We start from the raw sequence: 22,108 nt of genomic DNA, 5'->3' as shown, positions 1-22,108 counted from the left end.
CTCTTATACAAACAAGCAGGTTCTTATCAGTGACAGTGACAGGTTTGGCAACTTCCAGCAAGACGAGCTGCCCTGAAGTTTTATCTCCATGGCAACCACAGTCGACCCACCCTCGTTTCCATGGCAACCACACAGCCGCTCCCTTTATCCCGCCTCGGCAGGCAGTAAACGGACCTCCCTCTAAGAAATGTCAGACACCAACTCTTATTATTAGCAGTATAGTTCTGATTTCGCTTTTTCTAGCTTTTCTTGATTATTAAATGAAAATTGTGTTGGCAACACTGCCCATCACTACAGTTGCTGCCTAGCAGCCGTACGAGTCGCAAGTGGGCAGTGTTCGCTCTGCGATACGGCGCCCTTGCTTTCGTGCGTGCTACGGTAGAAATTATTAGTTGTGTGTTCTCAACAAAATATTACATTATGATCGAATTTCGTCCAACATGAGTGACCCCTCCTCTCTCCCAGATTTGGGAGAGTTAATTCAACATGGCTCTGCAATCCTGCAATGCAACTCACGAACATCGCTTGTCACAGCCAACGAACTGTCGTCAGCTCTCCAATTGAACCAGGTACTGTATATCTCATCACTTCAATCAATATAGTTTCCACTAAGAATAGATTAGAACGTGTTTGTGACAGAATTCTGCTTTATACCATGTGATATGTATCAAGTATTTCTCCGAAACTACTAAAGTCAGTTTTAACACGGTATAGTGATAGTATTTCAAATTAGACATTACGAGGTGACATAGAAAAACTTGCATCTTCCGATGGACAACCTGGCCCATTTCATCACGTCTTCTCATAGCATACAGTGTCCGGCTCCATGGCTAAATGGTTAGCGTGCTGGCCTTTGGTCACAGGGGTCCTGGGTTCGATTCCCGGCAGGCTCGGGAATTTTAACCATAACTGGTTAATTTCGCTGGCACGGGGGCTGGGTGTTTGTGTCGTCTTCATCATCATTTCATCATCATTACAACGCGATGGTCGCCTACGGGAGTCAAATCAAAAGACCTGCATCTGACGAGCCGAACTTGTCCTCGGACACTCCCGTCATACGCCATTTCATGCAATACACAAACCAAGGGATCAATGGCCTTTTATTAGTGTACAGTATGTGGAAGAAAGGAACGTTTTCACCTCATGGTCTTGGGGAAACTCCTGCTAGCCAGTGTGAAGTCAAATTCCTGGTATACTACTATTACTAAAATGTTTTTCATTCCTCTCCTGACGGGGGAGGCGGGCCTCTTAGGCGGTAACGTCGTCTCTCAGACCGGGAGATTTGTCACGGCGAAGGAGGTGTTCGGAGAAGGTGGGGGGGTTAGCGGCCGTGGCCTATACTAGGAACTGTCCCGGCATTCGCCTTAGTGCAGGAGAATGGAAAACCGCGGAAAACCATTGTCAAGACGGCCGACGGTTGGGGCCAGCCGTGAGGTCCAGCCCTGTCCCGAATAGAGACGTAGAGCCACCCCTCCTCTGCTTGGTTAGCTGGTCGGTCGGAATGCAGAGCTGTTGGACCACGGACCAGCCGTGGCTACTTGAGGGCCGAGACCCACTCTGCATCCACTGACATTCCGGGTATTTCCAGGTTGCCATATATAGCTACTCACAATGTACACAGACAGGGCGTAATTATATTTGTTTAACCCCTCCTCTCAAAGAATAGGAAATCTTCGATGTATTAGTCTCTGAAGTCTGAAGTCTACATGTTCGTAGATTTCCTAAGTACGTCACTAGGAACTCTACTACAACACAAATCCGCGTACAAACCTGTATTTTAACTTTCGACTCGCAAGTTCGACCTCAGAATGTTTACTAGTTACCTACTATTTAATTAGTAGTAATGGATCGCCTGATGCAATGTTCTCGATGCATTCTGAGCAAACGATGCGCTCAACACCTCGTAATGCTATCTCGAAGTTGTATAGGGACATGTGTACGCGGTGTGTTATCCTCGACTACACAGTACTTTGCCTGCTAATCAACTAACGACGTAACGCTCACTTCTTTATAATCTACTCGCAGTCGACATATATACATACTTCATTTTACTTGTCTTCTGTCCGGCTCCATGACTAAATGGTGTTTGGTCCAAGGGGGCTCGTTTCCCGGTTTTTTTAAGCAACAATTTCACCTTAGAAAATGATAATAATTACTACAGCATAGGTATTTTTAGTTCTTTTCTTTTCCTACAGTAAAACAATATATAATAATAAATATAGTTGTGTTTACCGAGCTCGATAGCTGCAGTCGCTAAGTGCGGCTAGTATCCAGTATTCGGGAGATAGTAGGTTCGAACCCCACTGTCGGCAGCCCTGAATATGGTTTTCCGTGGTTTCCCATTTTCACACCAGGCAAATGCTGGGGCTGTACCTTAATTAAGACCGCGGCCGCTTACTTCCCACTCCTAGCTCTTTGCTGTCCCATCGTCGCCATAAGACGTATCTATGTCGATGCGACGTAAAGCAGCTAGCAAAAGAAAAAGAAAAAAAATCTTCTGAAGCCAAATTGATCTTCTCTCAACTCAGCTTCAACTTGTCGTTCGGCATGAGATACTAAACTAATGGTGCGGTAGTTTTCACACTTGTCAGCACCGGCTTTCTTGGGAATAGGTAGGGCCTATAACAACATTCTGCAGAAAATCGGATATATATTTATTGAACGAATCAACGACTTCCCGCAATTACGGGTTGCCACAATGGACAAAGTAAAGCATATCAGGATAGAGAAATAATAATAATAATTGTTACCGAGTTTTTGTGGTAGTTAAGCATGAAAGAAGGTGCTGGGTGGTGAATAGGTCTCAAGCTACTAAAGAGAAATTAAATTTTAAAATTTAACAAGGTTATATTTTCTTTTCAAAATTAGGTAACAACAAATAGAACAGGTACTTAGTAGCCGAAATACAACTTGAAATGTACAATTACAGGGATTAAAGAATTTGGGCTTCGAGCCCTGAAAACACAATTCTTGAGCAACTAGCTCAACTTTACGATATACCAATTTCAACAAAAGGGGCAGAAGACCCCAATCAAACCCTGGAGCCCTTGCTCCAAATTACACAGCAAAGCCTCCTCGAGGCATACAACTCTCAGTCTTAGAAAAGAGCCACTCGCTCTTAAAGTTAAGCCTCTCCCAGGCCACACCAAACTCAACTTTCAAGTTGTCCTCAAAGGACATATACACAGGGGTAAAATACCCAACCTACTGAGGTCTATTAGGTGAGAAAAGATTAATACATGACCTCAAAATACAACTTGAGAGGAGGCGAACTTGCACTCCTAATACACTTTGCTTAAGACCTACTTGGCACTAGGCCGTTAATACAAGGGCTAATCCCATACTACAGAGGTGACTTAATGGCAATTTACATTACATTACGGGAGAATTGGTTGAGAAAAATAAGTTCACCTCAAGACGATGTGAGTGGGAACTCGAGAGGGTTAGCACTCTCTATCCCATAATATAGCTTTACAAGAGAATAGAAGAAAAAAGTAGTTACATTTTAGGAAAAGGTTACATGATGGAAAACGCTTCGAACCCGCCGCGAGAGTTAAACTGCCGACCTAGCAAGAAAAGAAGTTATTAATAGGCCATTACCTGGTGTTGAACGGCTGAAGAAGAAAGAGGCGCTTCCCGCCTCCTGCTATGTACTTAATACACTGAAAGATGGAACAGAAGTGGCCCGGAGACCCCAAAATCAGCAGTTTATATCCTCTCGCGGAAGATTCTAGGCGTTAGGGGAAAGAAAACACCCTCCCACAAAATCTTTATTGGTTCGGGAAAAGAAACCCCTACATGGAGGAAAAGGAAACACATTATTGGTGGAAAATTAATTAAAGAAATTCGGGATTGGCTAGATCCAAAATAAGGGGAAAAAAAGGGGTATACAGCCAACTTAAACCATGACAGAAAGAAATTTAACAAAGAACAAACTCTTGAAATAAAAATTTCTCCAACAAAATAGTTCTTTGATTTCGCACTAGGTTGCACTATAGTTGATCTTCAGTAGTGTCCTCTAGAAGAGAAAGTTCACACTTCTTACTTCAAGCGAAACAAAAACACATCAAAAGTGACACAGTTCAAAAACTCAAAATTTTCCACGTGGTGACATCTTCTGAGAAAGTAAAGAATTAATAGAATAGATAAAGTTCAACCTTCCTCCAGAAGAGGAGTTTCAACTGGCGCAACTTTTAAATAAACAGAGTAGAGGTGTACCGCCCGGTACAGACCTCCCCCCCCCAAAAGTTCCTCCAGGGGTGACACATGAAATCAGTTTGAAACAAAGTCCAAGTAATGATGTTGATATTAAGATTAATTGCGGAAGCATTTATAAGATTTTAGTAATTTGGTTGGTTTCAATTTCAAAATATTGTTGTTGCAGGTGAATGAAAGTCTTTCTGTTGTAGTAGTTGAATTTCTGAAGATAAACCTTTAATGCTTAAAAGTGAAGAAAAGTTTTGCAATGTCCACCAAATATTGTTGTTAAATTCCCAAATGTAATTATTGCTTATGTTGACTGTCCATGTAGTTGATGTAGATTGAGTCGGATGGCCAGATTGGCCGTTGCAGCTTGCGTCCAACGGAGGCCGCTCGGACCCCTCAAGTACCCTGAGATACCGCTCGCCCGCACTATGAGGGGAGCAGAGGTGTTGAAGTACGCCGCGCCCGCGGTGAACAGATACAGGCTGCGGGCATGTAGCAGGTCGTGCGCCGCACATCAGCCTTGGCCGGGGGGAGAGCTCCGGCTCGCCGTGCACATGTCGTCCTCGCTGGAGAGGAGGGGGCCCATCCCCCTCCCCAGTCGCTGCACGGCGCTGCGCGGCTGCGGGGGCGCTGAAACATTAAAGCTAGGCGGCAGAATTGTGTTGGACTATCATCTTCTTTGAGGGTACATGCTTGTGGAGAGGTTGAGGGGCCAGCGGCGTGTAGATATCCATGGCATTTACTATTATGAAGCCACAGTGTAAGGTGAAGCAGGAGACGGGAGCGTGGTAATGGCCGTGGCAAGAACAGGATGGCAGTTTAACGGGTCGGGGCAGGTTTTACACAAGGCTTACATCTAAAACCAAAATATTACAGAAGGGGCAGAAAGCCTTAAAAGTGAAACTCAAAAAAAAATATAACCTTCATATCCTTTCAAAATGATATGAAGCAAGTTAACACAAAATTACACCGGTTTCACCTGGGACAGGTGAACCCTAAATATCCTCTCGGTGGCTGGATTACTTAACAATAAGGTAACCGGCGTTAGAAAATCGAGAATGATACAAGGCCCCTGAAATCTGGGGGCAAGCTTGCCCGCGGGAACAAAATTTTTGACCATTACTTGGTCACCTACCTTTAAAGGGGTGGGTCTCCGTCCACGATCATACCTTTCCCTAACCTTTTCATGAGACACTTTAAGATTGGCTTTAGCCTTCTTCCAAAGATCTTTAATGTTATCCGGATCTATTGTCTCGGGGAGAATGTCATTCAAAGACCAGAGGTTAGAGAGCGGCGAGTTGGGAACAAACTTGAACATCAAGGAAGCTGGAGTAAACTTGTGAGATTCATGAACCGCCGAATTCAAAGCAAAAGCTATCCAATGCAGGGACGTGTCCCACCTGGAAGGATCTTCATGATGATAGGCAATGAGTGCGGACCTGAGATTACGGTTAACCCGTTCAGCCAGAGAAGGTTGAGGGTAATAAGCAGAAGTAGTTACATGAGAGATTGATAAGTCAAAACAGAATTTACGAAATAATTTAGATGTAAAAGCCTTAGCATTATCGGATACAATATATTGACACGGACCAAAGGAAGCAAAAATAGAATTTAAGCAGGTAATGGTGGACTGAGCGGTAGCCAGCTTAGTCGGAAATAACCAGGAAAATCTAGTAAAACCATCTACACATACAAAGATAAATTTGTTGGCATTTCCCTTCGACTGGGGGAAGGGTCCTACATAATCAATATACAGGCGTTCCATGGGGCGCGACGCTTGATGAGAAGACAAAAGGCCTACTTTAGTGGACATGGTGGGTTTACTGAGCAAACAAGATTTACAAGCTTTTACAAGTTCACGGATTTCGCCGTCCATACCTTTCCATATGAACATTTCACGAATCTTTTCACGAGTTTTAAAGATTCCAAGATGCCCCCCCAATGGGGTCTCATGATAGTATTTGAAGATCATAGGTACAAGAACCGCTGGAACGACAACTTTCATCAACTTATCATGCCTCGAAGGGCAACATAGAACACCATTCCTCAGAACATAAGGGACAGCATGTTCCCCAGAAGAAAGGGTTTCCATTATCGGAGCCAGCGTCGGATCTTCACGTTGGTATTTCTCAATATCCCTAAAAAGCATGGGAGCATCTGTTAAGATGGCATTAACACCAGATAGTATGGACTCAGAAGGTGATGAACTGTCGACCGGTTCGTGGGTCTCTACGTCGTTATGAAACATACGGCTGAGTCCATCGGCAACAACATTTTCAGTACCTCTGATATGCCGTACATCGAATTGGAAGGCAGAAATACGGATGGCCCAACGGGCTATACGACCTGTACGACGCGGCCTACCTAAGACCCAGCTTAAGGCTTGGTTATCTGTCTCCAGGTCGAATTTGACATGTTCCAGATAGAGACGGAACTTTTCTAAGGCAAATAAAACTGCCAAACCTTCGAGCTCATAGATGGAATACTTGGCTTCTTGAGCCGACAAAGTCCTAGATGCATAGGCGATGGGGCGCCTCCCTAGTTCAGTCTCTTGAAGAAGGACTGCAGCTACCGCTGACGACGACGCGTCGGTTTGGACGATGAATTTCTTCGAGAAATCAGGCATGGCAAGAACAGGGGCGTTACAGAGAGCTAATTTAAGATCTTCGAAAGCGGCTTGTTGAGAAGGTCCCCACTCGAATTTAATGCCTTTCCTACGAAGAAGGTTTAAGGGCGCCGCTCTATTAGCGAAGTTAGGAATAAACTTCCTGAAGAAATTCGCCATACCAATGAATCTAGCGATACCTTTGATGTCCTTAGGAGGTTTAAAATCACGGATGGCCTGTGTTCTAGAATGATCGACAGCTACACCATCAGGTGACACAATATGCCCAAGGAAGGACATAGAGGGCTTAGCGAAGGCAACCTTGGACAACTTAACAGTTAACCCAGCCTTACGAAGGCGATCGAGAACTTCTCGCAGATGATCTAGATGCTCTTCAAAAGTCTCTGAAAATACGACGACATCATCCAAGTAGTGATATAAGTACTCAAATTTGATGTCGGAGAAGACCCTATCTAGTAGCCTAGTGAGTACAGCTGCTCCCGTGGGGAGCCCGAAAGGCACGCGGTTGTATTCATATAAATTCCAGTCCGTGGCAAACGCTGTAAGGTGTTTAGACTCTTCGGCAAGGGGAATTTGATTATAGGCCTGATTCAAGTCCAAGATAGTGAAGAACTTGGCCTTACGAAACCATGAAAAGCAAGAATGAAGGTCGGGAAGGGGCACAGATTGCAACACCACCTTCCGATTGAGAGCCCTGTAATCAATGACAGGCCTGAAGCCTCCTTGGGGTTTCGGGACTAGAAAAATAGGCGAAGAATACGCTGACTTAGAGGGCCTAATAATACCATCCTTCAACATCTGATCGATGATTTCTTTCAGAGCCTTCATTTTAGGTGGAGATAGCCTATACGGTGGAAAACGGACAGGAATAGAATCCGTGACCTCAATTTTGTATTCAATAAGGTCAGTAACACCAAGAGTATCAGAGAACACCTCGGGAAACGACTGACACAGTTTGCGAATACTATCAGCCTGCTCCTCAGGTAGATGTCTAAGGTCTAACAACATCTCATCCTGGGTAGGCGAAATAGAAGAACATGACACAGAATTACACTTTAATAGTGGTATTTTACAACTAGAAGCAAATTTGAATGTGCACGACCTAGACTTGAGATCGAGCACAAGACCAGTGTGAGAGATAAAGTCAGCTCCCAATATAATGGGGCAAGACAATTGCTTGGCCACAAACAATTTAATTTTCCATGTAAACTTAAAAACACGAATTTTGACCAGTAAGGAACCTAGAATTTCTAATGGAGATGAATTAGCCGAAACGTATTGAACAGGAGAAGAGACATAGTCAGGGAGTTTACAAACAGATTTCAATTTAGAATACCAATCAGCCGAAATAATGGAACAAACACTGCCTGAATCTAAGAGAGCTGTTATAGGCTCGTTATTTAACTCAATCTTAAGAAAAGGAACAGGTGCGGGGGTATCCGCCGCAATCCTAAGACACTCTTTAGGGCATTCAAAAGATGAATTTGAAGGCTGGTCGTTCTCTGCATTTACAACCTGTTTACTAGGGGCTGAGTCTTGGAAAGCAGAATTAGTCGACTCAGCCGAAGCCGCTAGTCACTTTTTATTATTGGCATGGGTGGAATTTGCACCAGAGCAGGAGGGGGTGCTATTTGAGTTTGGGCAATTCTTGGCGATATGTGAGAAAGCCCCACATTTAAAGCAGCCTTGTGATGACCCTGCTCCATTCCTTGTCCCACTTGACTTGATCAGAGGACACTTATTCCGCAGATGGTCAGGCGACCCACAAGCATAACATTTACGGGGATTGACTGGTCGGCGAGGTGGAGGCCGAGTGTTACTAAAGGAAGGCGGGGGTTCTTTCGCCACACGCAAGGAATCGGCATACCTAACTCCTTCCGCAGAGACGGCTAATGCTTCCAGTTCAGAGAAGGTTTGCGGGCACGCCGCGAAACACAAATATGACCTGTAGGGTGGTGAAATCCCTTCGACAATAGCTTGCACGATCTGGTCCTCGGGGAAGTGGAGAGCAAACACCCTAGTATAAAACTTAATATCTTGGATGAAGTCTGCCAGGTTTTCATCCAAGCGCTGTACCCGATAATAGTATTTCTGAATAAGGGAGGACCTGGCCCTAGCCGGGATGAAGTTAGCTAGCAAATGGGCATGGAAATCCTCAATAGAAGATTGCTCGGCAATGGCTCTAACTATTTTGTCAGATAGGACACCAATAGCATAAGGATAGATAATTTGCAAAATTTGACATGGGGAAAGAGAAAACACAAGGGCATGATCCTGAAATTCCACTAGAAATCTTAAAAATGAAATTACGTCACTGGTGGTGTTGACGGAAAACTTAGAGATACCTCTAAGCAACATTGCCAATGGATGAGGCAAGCTGCTGAACCCAGGTGACATAGTCGTTAAAGGTTTCAATGGCAAAGAAGTTAATTCAGAGCGGATGTTACTCAATGACGCACGGCGTTCAGATTCGTTGTTCGATGGGGCAGAGATAGTTTGAGCAGCAACGGTTATCCTATTGACTTCTCCCTGAGGAGGCTCTTCCTCGTTACCTACATTCACCGCGGCGGGTTGATCAGTTTTGGGAGGAGCTTCGCCGGTTAGCAATAGAGTGACCTTATTAGACAATTCAGAAATAGTTTCAAGGAGCGTATTAGCTTGCTTCCTCTGAACGTCATTCACCTTTAGAGACAACAGATCATTAACTCTATTTGCAAAGTGATACAGCCTGCCTTGCACACGCTTAATTTGATTAGGAGATGGGTCGTTTTCATCAAAAAAGCTGACTACCGATGCTAGCCCAGTAATATTCTCGACAATCGTGGAAAGAGAGTCATCAATTTCTTTCTCTCCCAAATTGGGGATGGAAATGGGCAAATCAAGGGACTCTCTAAGCTTGTTAGTGTCTATTGCAACCGTGCCTCCAGATTGAACGTTTCTGATAGTTAACTCATATATCAACTCCTCTTTGCGCAAGTAGTTAAGGAGGAGAACATCGCGAGGGCCGGGCATGATGACAGAACAATTTTGAAAAACTCAAAAAATTCCAGCAACTGAGAAAATTGTTAGAGTTCGGATCAAAGCAATGTTTAGCCGTCAAAAGGGGCTAAATTGAGACCCATTCAACCACGCTCTGCTACCACTTGTTACCGAGTTTTTGTGGTAGTTAAGCATGAAAGAAGGTGCTGGGTGGTGAATAGGTCTCAAGCTACTAAAGAGAAATTAAATTTTAAAATTTAACAAGGTTATATTTTCTTTTCAAAATTAGGTAACAACAAATAGAACAGGTACTTAGTAGCCGAAATACAACTTGAAATGTACAATTACAGGGATTAAAGAATTTGGGCTTCGAGCCCTGAAAACACAATTCTTGAGCAACTAGCTCAACTTTACGATATACCAATTTCAACAAAAGGGGCAGAAGACCCCAATCAAACCCTGGAGCCCTTGCTCCAAATTACACAGCAAAGCCTCCTCGAGGCATACAACTCTCAGTCTTAGAAAAGAGCCACTCGCTCTTAAAGTTAAGCCTCTCCCAGGCCACACCAAACTCAACTTTCAAGTTGTCCTCAAAGGACATATACACAGGAGTAAAATACCCAACCTACTGAGGTCTATTAGGTGAGAAAAGATTAATACATGACCTCAAAATACAACTTGAGAGGAGGCGAACTTGCACTCCTAATACACTTTGCTTAAGACCTACTTGGCACTAGGCCGTTAATACAAGGGCTAATCCCATACTACAGAGGTGACTTAATGGCAATTTACATTACATTACGGGAGAATTGGTTGAGAAAAATAAGTTCACCTCAAGACGATGTGAGTGGGAACTCGAGAGGGTTAGCACTCTCTATCCCATAATATAGCTTTACAAGAGAATAGAAGAAAAAAGTAGTTACATTTTAGGAAAAGGTTACATGATGGAAAACGCTTCGAACCCGCCGCGAGAGTTAAACTGCCGACCTAGCAAGAAAAGAAGTTATTAATAGGCCATTACCTGGTGTTGAACGGCTGAAGAAGAAAGAGGCGCTTCCCGCCTCCTGCTATGTACTTAATACACTGAAAGATGGAACAGAAGTGGCCCGGAGACCCCAAAATCAGCAGTTTATATCCTCTCGTGGAAGATTCTAGGCGTTAGGGGAAAGAAAACACCCTCCCACAAAATCTTTATTGGTTCGGGAAAAGAAACCCCTACATGGAGGAAAAGGAAACACATTATTGGTGGAAAATTAATTAAAGAAATTCGGGATTGGCTAGATCCAAAATAAGGGGAAAAAAAGGGGTATACAGCCAACTTAAACCATGACAGAAAGAAATTTAACAAAGAACAAACTCTTGAAATAAAAATTTCTCCAACAAAATAGTTCTTTGATTTCGCACTAGGTTGCACTATAGTTGATCTTCAGTAGTGTCCTCTAGAAGAGAAAGTTCACACTTCTTACTTCAAGCGAAACAAAAACACATCAAAAGTGACACAGTTCAAAAACTCAAAATTTTCCACGTGGTGACATCTTCTGAGAAAGTAAAGAATTAATAGAATAGATAAAGTTCAACCTTCCTCCAGAAGAGGAGTTTCAACTGGCGCAACTTTTAAATAAACAGAGTAGAGGTGTACCGCCCGGTACAATAATAATAATAATAATAATAATAATAATAATAATAATAATAATAATAACCACTGTAATAATATCCTGTAGATATATAATAATAATAACCATTATTATTATTATTATTATTATTATTATTATTATTATTATTATTATTATTATTATTATTATTATTATTTACAATCTGTTTTACATTGCACCGGCACAGATAGGTCTTATGGCGACGAAGGGGTAGGAAAGGGACCCGTGGTCTCCGGTGGATCGTTAAAGAGTAATTGAATTTCGACACTTAGCTTTGTATCTGTACTCCACTGATAACAATAATGTTATTTGTTTTACGACCGTCCTAAATACTAGTTCTTAACAGACGCCGGGGTGTCGGAATTTTGCCCCGCAGGAATTCTTTAACGTGCTGGAAACTAGCGACACTGTACAGTACGCTGACAGAACATATTGAACACGTGTTTCGTGTGAGGGTTATCGCATTGCTCTGTGTTTTGTGTTGTACATTCTGGTTATTGAATATTGCAGGCTTTTTCACTGTTGTGAAGGTATTTTCACATAAATAAGGTTAATTGGGGTAACAAACCGATAAAACCATAATTGCATTATTATTATTATTATTATTATTATTATTATTATTATTATTATTATTATTATTATTATTATTATTCTGCAACGAACCACCGGAGACCAATGGTCCCTTATACCACTATACTCAGAAGGTATCCCTGAACAACCTCCGAAAGTTTATCCTGTAGATATCTGATGAAATGGCCACGATTTTTTTCAAGTTTTAATTCCCCGCCATGAAGGGGTGGGGCGGGTCATCTAGAGGGTGTCGCCCTCTCCCTGGCCAGGGGATGGGACGGCGTTTAGGGATTGGAGGAAGAGGAAGTGGGGAAGAAAAGGATATTTGGTTTTGAAGATGTGTTGAAGGACTGGATGGTCTTGAGGCTAGGGTACGATTACTCTTTATAAGATAGTGCAGGCATAGGAGGGACGGGTTTTTGTGTTTATTGATTTATTTTTATTTATTTATGTTTTGTTTCATTTTGTATATATTTCTTTCCACGTATAATCTGATTGATATTATGACATTCTTTGAGCGGGTTTTTTTTACAGACATCATGGATAGCTTCAACACGAACTTCATGAATAACACAAGTTGATCAAAACGGTAGATATAAGGAGATATACATTTTACATAGTTTTTAAAAGAAGAAAAGTGTTACCATGTTTTGGTGGATCAGCAGAGGTGAAAGAAGGTGCGGGCTGGAATGGGTCTAACTACAAGGCCGAAAGATGAATTAAAATGTCAATAAAGGTTATATTTTCAGTAGACAACAAAATTTAACATTTTTTTTTTTTACATAGAATTTGAAAACTTAACAAGTCAACAGCTATCCAATAATCAGGTACAAGACCAGAAAAGCAAGGATTTAGAGACAAATTAATGATCTGGGCTCAAGCCCCACCTTTTACAACCTCTGAGCTCTCAGCTCACAACCACAAAATACCAAAGGGCAGAAAACCCTAATCACATGGAGCACTTGCTCCCACCTAGTAATATCAAGCCTCCTAGAGGCACCTTTAAAAATACCAGAAAGAGCTGACCGCTGTCAATCTTTCAAGCCTCTTAAAGGCCACAACAACTTTCGCATTGCCTGCCTCTCAAGGCACACTTACAAATGAACAGGGGTACCTTGTACCCATTCTACTGGGCCTTAAATAAAAAAAAAATAATAGGTTAATTTAAACGGCCCTAAATACAAAAGGAATGGAGGCGAGAACTTGCACTCCTACATGAAACTTGTCAAAAATCTAAGTGGCGATAGGCCAATTACACAGGGGATATTCCCATACTATGGAGGTGACTCGTACAAGAAAAATTTAAATACATTAGGAAAGAGAAGAAAATCGGTTATGAAAACGTAGTCACCTCAGATCAAAATGCAGGGGAGCTCGAGAGGATAAGGCACTCTCTATCCCCGATTTACAGTTAAGGTAACATGAAAATTTTACATCGAAATAATATAGGTTACATCAAAGACGGTTTCGGACCTTTCCCGAGGATTAAACTGCTGAGCTAGCAAGAAAATACAGATTTTAAACGGCCATTACATTTTAGAAGAGCTGCTGGCGGATGAAAGAGGCGCTTCCCGCCTCCTGCTATTCTTCCATACACTAAGCTAGATATTGTACGAGTGGCGGAGAGCCAGGAAAATCAGCAGTTTTTATACTCTCGGGGAAGATTCGAGACCTTTCATGAATGATTAAGACACACCCACAGTCGTTTAGTGGGTAGCTTACTGTTACACATTGACATTGGTAAAGAAAGACGCTATTGGCTGAAAATTAATGACAGAAATTTACGATTGGCTAATTTCAAAACTGCCGCAAAGAAAAGATTTATATTGCCAACCTACAAATGAAAGAACAAAATTTAGTTATAGGAAAACTTTTGAGTATAAAATATCTTCAAGAAAAGTTCCATTACTTCGCACCAGGGTACATGATCATAGTTTTTGGGTAGAGATATCTGTGAGAGAATGTCCACACTTCTTGATAATTGTAAACAAAAACAATTCGAAATTCACTCAGTGACATCTTCTGATAAACGGTTGAATTAATTCAGTTTTAAAGTTCACAGTTTCAGCTGTAGAGGAGTACTTTAAGGCGGAAAATTCAAATGTGCGGCGTATAGGTGTACCAACCGGTACAAAAATAATTAATAAAAAACATACATAGACATTTTTCTTTTCTTATCAGAGCTTGTGAACATAAACAGGTCATTAGGACATCTAGAGAGTTAATGACCTTGATATCTAATAATACAGAATATAAATGAATTATAAATGATCTAACGCGCGCAGCCCAGGTTAAAATATACTTTACATTAGAAAACTAGATTTAGCTGAAGCATTTACACATGACACATATCGGATATACACATATTAAGGGACTATCTATTAATTATCACTATACTAAGTATAAATTAATACAAAAAAGATAAGTGAAGATATATACAAATTTCCTACTGTGTGGTAGAAAAAAAGGGGTGACGTGGTAACAACGAAACTGAGAAATTACCCCTACACAGTCTCCACATGCTGTCCGGGCGGTGGGGTCGCGTGAAGGGATTTGAGTATATGGAGTGGGATGCGGATAAAAAGAGGGTTCTTGAAAGGGGATTGCAGAAGAAGGCAGAGGAAGGGATTGTTACGGTCAAGGGAACGTTAGAAATAGCGGGTAGCGAGAAGGAGAGGGAAGTATCTAGTTTGGGAAGTGGGAAGATGTACAGGTCAGAGGTGTGAAAGAGTGGAGGAAGGCGGAGGACAATGCGGACTAGGCGGCGTTCCATGGATATGGAGGGTTTAAGGAGGGTAGGGTGGGAGTCGACAACGGCGAGCCAGGCGGTAATGGCAGAGCGGATGAAGGTGGTGTGGGTGAGTAGGAGAAGTTTGGAGTTGAGATCCCAGTTGTCTCGTCAAGCCGACGAACCAACTGAGCTCGACGAGAGGATTTGGTTTGAAGGGTCCAGAAATGCGGGCGGAAAGTGAGGAATTCGTCTATGGTTACACCAGATACTTGAGGGGGCTTGGGGGATTGAGTGATAAGTGGGGTGTCACGGATAATGAGCCGGAGGAGGTTGGGGTCACGCGACATTGAGAAGCGACGGCGGCTACGACGGATTGGATTTTTGGAAGGGTTTATAAGGAGATGCCACTTGTCACACCTGGTGAGGTTGTTCATGCTAGTGTGCTAGGTTTGCAGTATCGTCTGCGAATTGAAGTAACTGAATGGGGGCGGGTGGTTGAGGAATATCTGCTACGAACAAGATGAAGAGTATGGGGGATAGTTGACAGCCTTGAGGAACACCATAAGACATGGGAAATGAACAGGAGAGTTCACGATTAATGGATATTCTGGCAGATTGGTGGGAGATGCAAGAGGTGAATGTAGGCAGTGGGTAGGGCAAAAAAGTGAAGTTTAAAGATGAGGGCTGCGTGCCAAACAGAGTCGAAAGCCTTGTTAAAATCGAAAGTAATGAGGAGGGAGGGTTTTCCATGGTTGAGGTGGTTGGAGGCTATTTGGATGAGCTTGAGGAGTTGGTCTTGGTAGGATAAGCCGAGACGGAAACCTCCTTGGGAAAGCGGGAGGAGGTGATGGGGAGACAGGTGAGAGTGGAGTCGACGGACCAGGATTTTATGTAGAAATTTGGCTACGACGGAAATGAGACATATTGGTTGGTACAAGTCTAGGTCGGACAGAGGTTGTCCCTATTTGGAAAACTGGAGCATGATGGATTTCTTCCAGGCGGTTGGATAGAAACCGGTATGGAGGGTGAAAGTGAAAAGAGTGGCTAGAGTGGTGCAGAGAATGGGAGGGGCTTCACGGATGTGGTGGTAACGGATATTGTTGGAGCCGGGTGTGATGTTGCGAGTTTTGGAGAGGGCGATATGAATATCGGCGGGGCTGATGGGAGAATTGAGAGGGTGAGGGAAGGGGGTATGTGCAGCAGAGGTATGAGTTCAGGAGAGGATTGAACTGTATGGCAGAGTGGTGCATCAACAAGGCAGAAATGTTGGGAGATTTGGTTGTTGAAGCACCAGGCGAAAAGTTCAGAGAAGATCTTCAGCTTTTCTGTGGTGTTAGCTGGAGCCTTTCCCTGGTGAATGATAGGTAGGGGTGCCATGTCGGTCGAGGAGGATGGAAAGACGACGCTAATATTGGGAGGGGTGTGCATGTAGGGAGTTGAGTGTTGTATAGGTTTGGGGCCATGAGCGACGTTTGTGAGTGATAAGGTAGTTACGTACTGCGCGGAGGAGTTGGCGGTGCAGGCGTAGAAAATAAGTGTCACGGGTGCGAGTGTAATCCTGGAGATAGGATTGGGAAAGTTTCTGGAGACGGAGAAATTTGTGCGGGAGGTGTGATTTCGAAGGGGAATGTAAAGTGGTGGGGGATGTTGGCTTTGGAAGAAAAGGTGATAGAAGATTGCAGGTGATCCTGGAGGGTATCAACTGAGGCCTGGTCGGTGAGGGGTTGGGGTGGGGAGAGTTTGGGAGCGTGTTGGAGAGGGTGGAGCGATATGAATTCCAACTGGCTCGAACGAAATTGGGTACAGGTTGGGTGGGGGGTGGGAGGTGATGGGTTTGAGGATGGGTGGTGAGTGGGGATTTTCAGAAGAACAGGGAGATGGTCACTGCCAATGCTGGGAGGAGTGTAATATTGATGAGATGTGTGAGAGAGTTATGGGTGATGATTGCATCAGATGTGGTCGGGAGGAGCGGCGTGTCAGGCCAGGGAGTGGGATAAGGGAGGAATCGATGTCATTGTGGAGGGAGTGAAGGCTAGATATTTCTCGAACGGATCTGTCTGTGAGATTCAGGTCGACAAGAAGAATGTAGTGCGGAAAGCTTCTTCTGAGGTGAGTGAGGTAATCTAGTGGGAGGGGTTGGCTGGAACGCGTGTAAATCGTAGCGAGATGTAGGATAAGGGAGCGAAAGTAGATTGTGTCTGCTACGGATTCTGGAAAGTTAAGGGGATAGGGGGAACGTGGAGGCGAGTGGGAAGGGAACCTTTTATAGCTATTGCTGATCCCCCTCTTCCGCGGTCTTCAGGGTGGTCTGCTCGATGGAGGGTGTGTCCAGGAAGATGGGTTGGGGTTCTGAGGCGGAGCATGGTTTCGTTGAGTAACATGGTGTGGACTATGTGCTGTTGAATGAGAGTTAGGAGGTGGAGGCACTTGGTGGAAAAGGACTGGATATTGAAGACTAGAATGGAGATGGGACCAGAGGAATTCACACGTTTGGGTCGACAATCCATCTAACAAAGGTCTTTAAACGTGTGAATTGAAAATGGGAGTTTAAACCTGAGTGGGTGGTGACAGAATGGAGTTTTAAAGTCTGCTTGGCCGCTGCTTGAAGGTGAGAGAGGACTAAGGGTCCGTGATATGGGAACAGGTTGATGAAGGTAAGGGTGGTGAAGCGAATTATATCTTCGATGGTAGGAGAAAGGAACCGTGAGCGGGTGAGGTATGTGGGTTGTTCTACGGTTCTGACGGGGAGGGGGATGAGTTTGGGTCTGTTGTCAGGGGGAGGAGGTCGGGCCTTACAGAGGCGGGAGTAGGTGGGATGTGATTCGCCACACGTGTTGCAGTGAGGGGATTGTGTGTTGTTGGGGCATTTTGGGATGGGATGTTGCTGCGAACAGTGTCCACAGATATGTGTGGGTGCTTTACAGTCTGACGTTTTGTGGACATTGTACTTTAGACACCGTTCACAGCGTAGGGGGTGTGGAGGGAGCTTTTGAGGGCTCCACCCGGTGGTGCTGGCGATATATTGAAACACATGTGGACAGAATTCTGTCAAGATCTTCGGTGGTGGGGACCAGCACCCGCATCATGAAGGTCGGCCCGGACGCATTCTTAATTCGGAAAACTGTCTTATTGGGATCGCCCTCGGCGTTATGTTCCGCCAGGATCTCGGAGTATGGAATATCCGGGTCGACTCCCCTGATGACACAGCTGAAGAGTCTGTGCCGGGGCGGAGGATAAGTAGTCTTTGGTTTGGATTGTGAAATAATTTTAAATGGTGAAGTGGAGGTCAGATGGTGGGCATCTACTGAGTTTGAAAGACGGCTGGCGGTTTCTTCATTTGTGACTTTGATTAGGTATTCATGGTTGGTAGGCCTGATGTCTTCGATGTCTTCACGGTGAAAATGAAGTGGAAAAGAGTTCGGAAGATCTTCTGCGATGAAGGGAAGTCAGGGGATTGGTTCTGAAGGAGAAAAATATGGGTAATTTAGGGTGGTTTTTGGAGGAAGCGGGGATTGGCGATAGGACGATAAGTGCCGGAGAGGGGAAGAAATTCAGTGCTGGATGATGTATTTATTGGTGGAATGTTGGCTGTTTCCACTGAGTCAGTATTCTGTGAAGGTGGAGGAGGCGTTGAATCGATGGCGACGACTTTATGTGGTACTGGTTCCTTTGGTGCATTGAGATGCCTTTTAACACCCTTAGAGTGCTCTCGTTGCGGCGCTGTTAGTACTAATAAGTGACGTTCATGTGTAGAGGTTGATGGAGTAGGATGCACCTCCGGACACATGAGGCCCGTGATATGGGCTTGGGAGAGAATCACAGATGAAGATAATGAAAATATGGCAGTGGTGGTGGTTGGTGTCGAGGTGGAAGTGTTTGTGGTTGCGGTGAAAGAGCTGGTAGCAATGGTATCCATTATGATAGACGTCTGTTCTAGAAGACAGAAAAGTCTCTTGGGGGAAAAACCTATGGTGCTTTTAGAAAATTCCGGAGATGAAGCAATCACCGAACCCACACCGATGTGACGGTGACTGATGACATGATGAATCCAGACCTTGTTGGGAAACCCTTGTAGTAATAGAAATCCTCGACGTCGATGGCACGTCCCGAGGAGAAACCTCACGAATTACTATGTCCGCCTGGCGAGACCACGTTTTGAAGGAGCATAAACTCCCGTAACTGCTTTTGGACGGTGAAAGACCCCACGAGGTAATCCGGTTTTGTTTATATAATGATTGATTTATATTGTATGTGTTCGAACGGCATATATTTTATTATCTTTTGGTTATTTGGTATATTCAAAAATGTCAGGTACTTCTGTTAAGGATTTGGTTGTTTCTACCGGGTTAATGATATAGCTGATTACATGGTAGTCCATTTAGTATTTACTTCTACCATATTCGTCCTCGCTGAGGTCCAACTGAAGCGTGCACCTCAAGAAGCATCGAGAGAAATGACGTTAAGTCTCGAATATTTCAAACGATAGTTTTGCCCATCACTACGTGCACCACGAGCAAGACCATCTACAATAATCAATGTCATAGTATTCTACCATCAATCAATAAACTCGATATTGTATCTTTTCTGCTGAACTTTGGCAATAAACTGAATCAAAACACACAGTGGCTTCATAAAACTTTAAATTACTTCTTAATCAATCAATCAATCAATCAATCAATCAATCAATCAATCAATCAATCAATCAATCAATCAATCAATCAATCAATCAATCAATCAATCAATCAATCACTACCGATCTGCATTTAGGGCAGTCGCCCAGGTGGCAGGTTTCCTATCTGTTGCTTTCCTAGCATTTTCTTAAATGATTGCAAAGACATTTGAAATTTATTGAACATCTCCCTTGGTAAGTTATTCCAATTCCTAACTCCCCTTCCTATAAACGAATATTTGCCCCAATTTGCCCTCTTGAATTCCAACTTTATCTTCATATTGTGATCTTTCCTACTTTTAAAGACACCATTATTCGTCTACTGAATTCCACGCCATCTCTCCACTGACAGTTCGGAACATACCACTTAGTCGAGCAGCTCGTCTCCTTTCTCCCAAGTCTTCCCAGCCCAAACTTTGCAACATTTTTGTAGCGCTACTCTTTTGTCGGAAATCACCCAGAACAAATCGAGCTGCTTTTTTTTTTGGGGGATTTTTTTCCAGTACATATCAAGTAATCCTGGTGAGGGTCCCATGCACTGGAACCATACTCCAGTTGGGGTCTTACCAGAGACTTATATGCCCTTTCCTTTACATCGTTACTGCAGCCCCTAAATACCCTCATAACCATGTGCAGAGATGTGTACCGTTTATTTACAGTCATATTTATGTGATTACCCCAATGGATATCTTTCCTTATATTAACACCTGATACTTACAATGATCCCCAACAGAAACTTTCACCCCATCAGCACAGTAATTAAAACTAAGAGGACTTTTCCTATTTGTGAAACTCACAACCTGACTTTTAACCCCGTTTATCATCATACCATTGCCTGCTGTCCATCTCACAACATTATCGAGGTCATTTTGCAGTTGCTCACAAACTTATTTATTACTCTGTACAGAAATCATCTGCAAAAAGCCTGATCTCTGATTCCACTTCTTTACACATATCATTGATACATATAAGAAAACATAAAGGTCCAATATTAATACTGCCTTGAGGAATTCCCCTCGTAATTATTACATGGAGAGATAAAGCTTCGCCTACTCTAATTATCTGAGTTCTATTTTCTAGAAATATAGCCACCCATTCAGTCACTCTTTTGTCGAATTCATTTGCACTCATTTTTGTTATTAGTCTCCCATGATCTACCCTATCACATGCTTTAGACAGGTCAGTCGCGATACAGTCCATTTGACCTCCTGAATCCAGGATATCTGCTATATCTTGCTGGAATCCTACAAGTTGAGCTTCAGTAGAATAACCTTTTCCTAAACCCAAACTACCTTCTATCGAACCACTTATTAATTTCGCAAACATGTCTAATATAAATAGAAAGAATGCTGTCCCAAAGCTTACATGCAATGCATGTCCAACTGACTGGCCTGTAACTTTCAGCTTTATGTCTATCACCCTTTCCTTTATACAGAGGGGTTACTATAGCAACTCTCCATAAAATGAACCCTTATATAGGCTATCCACCATTATTACAAAATAGGCTCTTATAGATGCACCGAAAGGGGGTAAATAAAACGTATATGTGCTCCAAAAAATATTTAAAGGGTGCCGGTAGGTACTTTTGTAAGTCCCAACACAATAGGTTCAATTGAATGCAATATATTTTACAGTAGGTTCCATAATAAAAAGAACATGACAATTTTTGGTCTCCTCCAGCTATTTCCTTCCGACAAACGATCCAAGTGACCCCTCCGAGGAGTATGTGACGTAGCTCTCATATGGGAACACGTGATTTTAGAACTCCCATGTATTTCGTTGAACTGCGCAAGTCGGTCCCTCTCCCCTCCCCTTAGCTCAATGTGCACTGAACATTTCACTGTCAATTTCATCGTTGACGGCTGCACTTCGTGTGTTTTAGTCTGGTGTGATCACGTCAGCACTGCAGACCTGTACGAAAGGTAGGCAATAACCTTCACGAGCTTTATTCATACCGTATCCTCATATAACCAGGCAATTTCTCAGCACTCTTATGCTTCGGCAAATTAATATCCGATTGATAGCTTTCCATTGCGAGTGTTTTTAAAAAATTTATTTAGGCTTTACGGTTTCTCGAGAGCGTACTATGCACTTAGAATTTGAGACATATTCTCTTTGATTTGAGATTCATATTGAATTATGGAGCGTCCTAGTGGCGGCAGCAGCATTGAGTAGAATTTCTAACTGCATTAAGTCGCCACTTTGTCCTCGTCAAATGCGCCTCTTGGACGACGTGAAGCACTCCTTAAAACTCGTAGAATCGTTTAAGCTGCATATACAGTATACTGTAGGTAGATTATCCCCGATCAGACGTAATGAAACTTCAATTAGACTTAATAGGAATTGGTATTCTGAGTTTAGTAAGCCCCCGTAATATCTGTAGTTAAGGTCGTATTTTAGCTCTAATTTCCAGTTCTTTCGATGAAACTTCCATCTGAGACATAGACATTCAAAGTCTTCCCGAAGTTTGAAATTATCCAGTAAATTATCTAATAAACTGCAACTGATACAACAGTACTAAAAGCATTTTTATATCACAAAAATTCGCCCTTGTTTCTCGAAGGTCCTGTCATAACTGAAATTTCGGCAAATTAAAATGGACTAGACCTTGCCGAACAAAACCTTCAATTGCCAAACAATACATATCAGCACAAATTGTATTCAGGTGTATGTAC

General features: G+C 43.1%; 1 long non-coding RNA gene across 1 annotated transcript in view; it reads left to right on the top strand.

Annotated features, from left to right (window-relative positions):
• The first annotated feature begins 21,236 nt into the window (after positions 1-21,236).
• Positions 21,237-22,108, top strand: part of LOC136872523 (uncharacterized) — a 43,343-nt gene continuing 42,471 nt past the window's right edge. The window contains exon 1 of the long non-coding RNA XR_010859934.2: positions 21,237-21,355. This is a non-coding gene — a long non-coding RNA (uncharacterized lncRNA). The remainder of the gene's footprint in view (positions 21,356-22,108) is intronic.

Source organism: Anabrus simplex, chromosome 4, assembly GCF_040414725.1.
Source record: "Anabrus simplex isolate iqAnaSimp1 chromosome 4, ASM4041472v1, whole genome shotgun sequence".
In the NCBI taxonomy this organism is placed as follows: Eukaryota; Metazoa; Arthropoda; class Insecta; order Orthoptera; family Tettigoniidae; genus Anabrus; species Anabrus simplex.
Note: the sequence above shows the minus strand (reverse complement) of the source record. Positions and strands in the feature narration are given on the sequence as shown.